Consider the following 7,273-nt stretch of genomic DNA (forward strand, 5'->3'; position numbering starts at 1 on the left):
CACTGCAAATAAAATAATTAAAACATATGAACCGACTAAAATCCATCTTAACTTGTTTGAGCCTTCGCGAAGAATATTTAAAATTGCTCAGCAACAACGGAATCAAAGAATGTTATACATAGGTTTATATTAAGTTTGAAAGAATCCTGCTCTACATTCTTTCACTTGGGCATGTAAATAACCTAGTGTCATTTTTAATATTTTATATAATATTGACTTTTTATCGGTTATAAAATATTAGATGTGCTTTTTAAATAAAAAAATGTAAAATGAGTTTTTATAAAATTATTGAGCAAGTTAACTGCATTTATTTGGAAAACTATTGAATTACAGGTATTTAAGTCTCGCTTCATCATTGGAAAAAAATCGTTATGATATTGCGTGATCAATTATAGATAACATAATAACTACAAACATTTTTTTCCAGACGCATTACCAAAAATTCTTACAATGAAATTGACAAAATTTATATTTCATAATGTCAAATTTGTGTAATTTGATGAAATTTATAACATTTTCTGAAACAGACATCGTCATGTTTGAAATAACCGTATGTCAAATCATGCTTTTTTCATCTCGCCCTCGGGATCTATTAACGTTTATAGCGCTGTTTCTTTCATCATTTTTCATTTTTGTTTTCGTCGCCCAATTTCACATAGCTTTCTATAAAGCTACCACCATTCTTGACTTTAATGGTGAACGATATTTAAATTTTTCTGTGTATACATTATAACAGTCTATTAAATTATTTTTTATGAAACTTTTTAAATACTCCTCTTGTGTAAAAATAATGAAAACATTTTGATTGTTTATTTGGAGTAGGACATTGTTTATTCACCATTCATCAAAATAAATTGAAGTCAATTTATTCAATGCAATCTCATACAGCATCGGTATGTTAATACTTTATACATTGAATTATTTGTCAATATGTACTTTGTTTAGATTAATTTCTAGTATGATACTCATGTATGGTGTTTAGTATTTTTTTAATATCACAATTTTATGTTTATTGTACGACTTGCATGCTTATAAATTGATCCAAAATAATTCTTATATAAGTGAAAACTTATCGAAAAATAATTTTTGTATTTTTTTTTAAATCCATACACCTTATTTACTGTGTGTGAAATTGCAATTCCTAAGACTCGGTAAGTATTTTTATAATTATTTTTATTGTTCAAAAATACATACTGTTTATTAAGTACCATCATGCTTATGACATCGAGAGTTGCTCATAATCATTATTATACTTATTTTAATGCGCGAAAAATAATTCAACGAAAAGAATTTTAATGATAGAATATGAATGTATTACATTTTATGTACAGTGTTTACTAAAAGTCTTTTTACTTTACTATTAATAGAAAACAAATCATTAAAAATATAACTTTTTTGTTAATTTTTAATGTTTTTACTTACACTATTGAATCCAATTTTTATCACATCTCATATTTAAAAATTACAGTACAATAATTTTTTATAACTGATCTTATTATTGCATTTATAAATTATTTTTTTATGCATTAAACTTTTTATAACGTGCACAGGTATATGGTAAGGAAAAAGGGAAACAAAAAGAAAGCTTGCGCTCTCGTATCCATCTAATGACATGCAGTTGTCAAAGAAACGAGTTGAAAAAAGAAATAATGCTGTAGGTTATATCTTTTTAATTCCGTTTATATTTAAGACTAATGACCTTTTTAATTTATGTTGAATACTGGATTTTTTAAAAATAAAGTCGAATCGTAGTTGAAATTACAAGAATATGAAAACGAAATTAAAAGAAATACTATCATTTACAATGACAATTATTAGCGATAGTGATCATATATTACATGACGGTGTTTGTTATAATTATGGCTAGTAAATAGTAATTATAATTTCCGCTTACCCGTTAATTAGGTCAATGATAAGATTGTGTTTATACATATTGACCCAAAATCGCTTAGAATAAATTTTCACTATATGTATTCAGCTCCTCACTAATATTAATGTTTCAAAAATGTATTTATACATTACATCCATCTGAAGGTGAGAATTCATTGCAGGAAACCCAATCGATTTTGAAGATTGCGTTAAATAGTGATTTTATTCACATACTAAGCCAAAATGTAATCACTAAAAATTATGTCTGAACATTTAAGTTAAATTTATTATAAAATAATATTATAGGATCTGACCGCGATAATACTCTATTCTTTAGTCTGAAAACTACATTTTAATGTAATATGATTAGAGCATATTGATAGGAAACTTGAATCTAGAATAAGCAACTAGAGCTAAACACAATGATTTCTTTTATGTGTCTGTTATTGTGACAAGTAAATGTTTTTCTCTTTCGTGAAAGCAGATCCTGTTTGTGAAGTACCAAACTGAGACGAAACCTCTTAGCATTCAACGGATTCACCGTTCGGGTACCGGGTCCATCGCGTTCGAGGGAGAGGAGCTGCAACAGTGCCTGGAACTTGCGACCCAGGTGTAAGTTTAAAGAGCCCCAATCTAACCCCGTTAAACGCTAACCTCCACCGTCCAAGCTCCCTTCTCTATGTAACCAAATTTGAAAAGAACCTACTAGGGCTACCTTCGAAGTACTTTCCAAGAATGAATTGATGTTAGTTCTGGACAGGCCCAGGTCTTTTAGTAGGCTGTAGAGAGATTTTGCCATTATACCTCTCGCTCCCACTTTTACAGCGTACAAATCCACGACGAACCTATTTCGAGTGAGTTCGTTTGTGAGCTCGTAATATTTATTGACTTTGATGGCATGGTCTTTGGGGATGTTGGTTTCTCAAAGAACCGTAAGCTTTATTGTCATAACGCGCTTTAAAATTCGCGAATATATAAATATGTCTGGTCTGGAGGACAACGAACTAATATCCTCTGGGATTTTGTATTGTTTCGCATCCATCATTATAGTTTAAGGATAGAAAGCGGGTTCTGATTGGACTCTAATTTAATTATTTTGTTTATTACGAATTTTCTTTATGTAGTAAAACAATTATTGTTTCAAAATATTTTTAATAAAAAATCAATATAGGAGCGCAGGAACTAAAAAGCAAAAAAAATAATTTTACACTTAAATACTTTTTCCTAACCTAACCTGTCTAAATATACATTTTAAATATCTGGACAAAAATCGCCTTCTCACCTAATTTAGATAAACGAACACGATTTTTATTTAGTTTCCAATTATACTACTAAATATATACAATTTTATTAATATCTAAACACCTTTTGAAGTCTCTGCCTTAGGTTTACAACTACATGGGTAGTAACTTTTAGTAAATAGAATAATTGTAGGTAAATATCACTATTATTTGTTTTGACCCTGAGTGCAGTCCCTATCTATACTGCTCCATACGATATGTTCCATTTTCGATGTCATTATTTAGTTAAGGAATATTCAATAATATATCTTGTCTTACTTGTGTTAAGAATAAATGAAATTTAGTTTTAGTTTTATACCGATTACTTATTATTTATTGAATTTATATAGCTATATTAAAATAAGTGTAGGTTAATTTAGTTTTAGATTACTTTTTGGTCGTTATAATTCAGTATTCAGTTCAGTTACTTAGTTTGCACAAGGCACAGGCTTCAAAAGAGGATTAGATATTAAGAAATTGTATATAAATATATACATTTATGGCTACTTTGCAGCAACCGTGATCACGGCCAGACGGGACAGCCGAAACGTCAAGTTTATGTAGTTTTTTAAAATAATAAAATACGCGTAACATAATCCGACAAATATTAGTTTCATTAAAATGAATACTCGCGAAAGTCTTAGATTTCATGAAAAGAAAATATCTGGCGAAAAATGTCAAGCATTTCAGATGCATTTAATTGCCGTGCAGGGATAGAAAACAGGGAAGCCTTCGTTCACAGAAGTGCTAAGAACGAAATAGAGCATATTTAGATGAAATGATTTAAAAAATAATTATTTCCTTTTAATCTTTATTATACAACAATTAATAAAAAATCCTTATTGTACATTTTTGTTTATTTATTTTTTTTTTTCAAAGTTCAGAGGACTTATGGAATATCCTGTATAAAAAGAAAATTGTCTAAAGAAACTACAGAATAACGCAAACATCGGTTGTCTATTCATAAACGGCTATTGAACGAGACACCTGAACAAGAAAACAACATCTAATGTCGCTTGTTTATTAAAGGCTCTCAATCAAATCAACTAAAGAACGTGAAATAGCAGAAGAGAGTAAGATTCTTCTCAATATGCGTGGCTACGATAGGGAAAGTTTGGAAGATGCTGAACAATTTAAATTATCAACTATTTTTTTTGTTTCCCTTCATTTTAAGAAGATCCCATTATAGAAACCTAAAGTGGAGACTTTAAGATCATATGCAGGGTGTAACCTTTCAGATACAAAAAAAAATCTTAAATCTGTCCAGGAGGATTCAATAAATCGGGGAACATACATAAAAAAAAATTAATACGAATTGAGAACTTCCTGATTTTTTTTAAGTTGGTTAAAAATAGTATACAACAATATTAATGAAAATAAACTATTATCCCTTAGCCTCATTACTCTGTGAAAACGTCATCATTTATTTAGTTGCAAAGAATGGAAAATATTATTGAATTACATTTTATGTTTTTCCATTTTCTGTTTTATATCAATCAAATAGGTAGAACAGACACATTAAAGGGAGCGGTTCGAAATTAATGGATTTCGCATAAAAAAAAAAAACTATTTCAGCTTACCTACATATAAAAAGGTTTTTTTGAAACATTAATTAATATGTGTTTATATTTATACATAAGAATTAATTTTAAGATTAGGTAGATTGGGGTTTCTTGATTCCGGTGAATCTCTTGAATCCGACAGCAGATTTACCGAGGCATGTTTTGATCCCCGGTGTAATTGGAATTTAGAAAGAGAAGCACCTGAAGAGATTTGGATTGAGGCAAAAATGTTTTGATCAAAACACAGCTATAACATTTTACATCTTTATTTTGTTAAAAGAGTAATAGTCTAGTCGAACCAGAATAGAATATACGAGTAAAGTATTCATAAAGCAGTAGTGATAGACATAACATAAATTAAATGATATTCCGATTATAGGAATATTTTTAAAAAGTTGATAAATTAATTTTAGAATTTTTATATTATATTGAACAATGACTATAACAAATGACTATTCTTTATCTTCAAATGTGTAACTTAAAGATGTTTTCGATAAGTGTCAAATCGTTGGAAAGTTGTAAGATAAAACGGAATTCTCTACTGGGAAACAGTAATTCTTCGTAAAAAAACATTTTTTGTTTTATTACACCCACGACGACTATAAACGGTTATTGTTCTATTTCTTTGCCAAAAATTCGGAGTTTCATGTACTTTTATGACATGTTACGATTCAGATTATTTTAATTATTTTTAGTAATTTTATTTCCATAAATTGAAATTTTTCTACAACACATATAATTAAAATTTATTTAAATGAAAAAATACTTTTAAAAAAATTAATTTTTTTTTTTATTTAAATGCTTTCATAGCATTTTTAACATCAGATAACACATACATTTGTGTTTGTAAAGTTACTTTTAAACCGAAAATACCTTAAGGACAAAACTGTTTCTTACAATTTCGTTGTATTTTTATGTAATTGTATGTAATATTTGATAGTATGAGAAATAAATTGACAATAATTATGGGTCGGTTATTCTGGGTGGATAACTTTATTAAAGAGATTTTTTTGAGTTTTGAGAAAGTACGATATTATTAGACGCTAATGGATTGTAGCAATATGCTATCTTAAAGGTGAGTTCGGTCTTCATGAGAAGGCATCTAAGAAATCAGCATCAACAATACTACAGCGGTATACAAGATTTTGTGGACCAACATTCAGAAATGCCACATTTAGGTTCATAAACTGTAAAGTACAGATACGAGCTACTTGATTGATATGGGGTTTTCCAATAGGTACGCTTGAACTTTGACAGCTGATTGCGGCCATGTTGTTTGAGTGACAGCTGTCAAATGCAGTGTGTTATATTCATTCCGTCCTTCCAAATCACCATGGCAGGTTACAGTGTCGAGAAGCACGTGCAAATCATAAAATTGTTTTATGAAAATGGGTCTTCAGTTCGAGCAACGTTCCGCGCACTTCGCCCGTTTTACGGTCGCGATGATCGTCCTGCCGAGTCGACTATCCGTCGATTGGTGGACAAATTCGAGTCAACCGGGTCAGTTAACAATCAGCCGGTTCCCGTGCGTCAACGTAACGCGAGATCTGCCGAGAATATCGCCGCTGTGCGCGACAGTGTCCTCGAAAACCCGCGGCAGTCAATTCCGCGTCGCGCACAGGAACTCGGCCTTTCGCAGACGACAACTTGGCGAATTTTGCGTTGTGACTTGAGCCTGCACCCGTACAAGATCCAGCTGACCCAAGAGCTCAAGGTTAATGACCATAGACAGCGCCGTGTGTTCGCTGACTGGGCATTAGAGCAGTTGGAAGTTGACGCCGATTTTGGCAAAAAAATCATCTTCACCGACGAGGCGCATTTTTGGATGAATGGCTATGTCAACAAGCAAAATTGCCGTATTTGGGACGAGACCAATCCACACGAGGTTCACCAAGTGGCAATGCACCCGCAGAAAGTGACTGTTTGGTGCGGATTTTGGGCCGGAGGCGTGATTGGTCCGTATTTTTTCGAAAACGATAATGGTGTGGCCGTCACCGTCAATGGTGAGCGATACCGGTCGATGATAACCAACTTCTTTTGGCCTGAAATCGAGAATATGGATCTGGACAACATGTGGTTTCAACAGGACGGCGCTACGTGCCACACAGCACACGCTACGATGGAAGTTCTGCACGAGCAATTTCTGGACATGGTCATCTCGCGCGGAGGCGACGTGAACTGGCCACCGAGATCGTGCGATTTGACCCCGCTGGACTTTTTCTTGTGGGGTTTTCTTAAGTCGCAGGTCTATGCCAACAAGCCGCAAACCACCGATGCCCTCAAAGTCAACATACGCCACGCCATCGATCAAATACAGCCCGATTTGTGCGCCAGAGTCATCGAAAATTGGACCTTTCGTGTGCGCGCCACCAACCGAAGCCGTGGCGGTCATTTGAATGATGTCATATTCCATACATAATGGGGTCGATAGACCTTCCAAATAAAAAAAAAAATTCGCAAATATCTTTCCTACATGTATTTTTTTTTGCATTTCAAAGATCAAGCGCCCTTAATGGAAAACCCTATAGTTACTCTTTGAAACACTATGTAGTATTTTCATGA

This window comes from Danaus plexippus, chromosome 7 (assembly GCF_018135715.1).
Source record: "Danaus plexippus chromosome 7, MEX_DaPlex, whole genome shotgun sequence".
NCBI lineage: Eukaryota > Metazoa > Arthropoda > Insecta > Lepidoptera > Nymphalidae > Danaus > Danaus plexippus.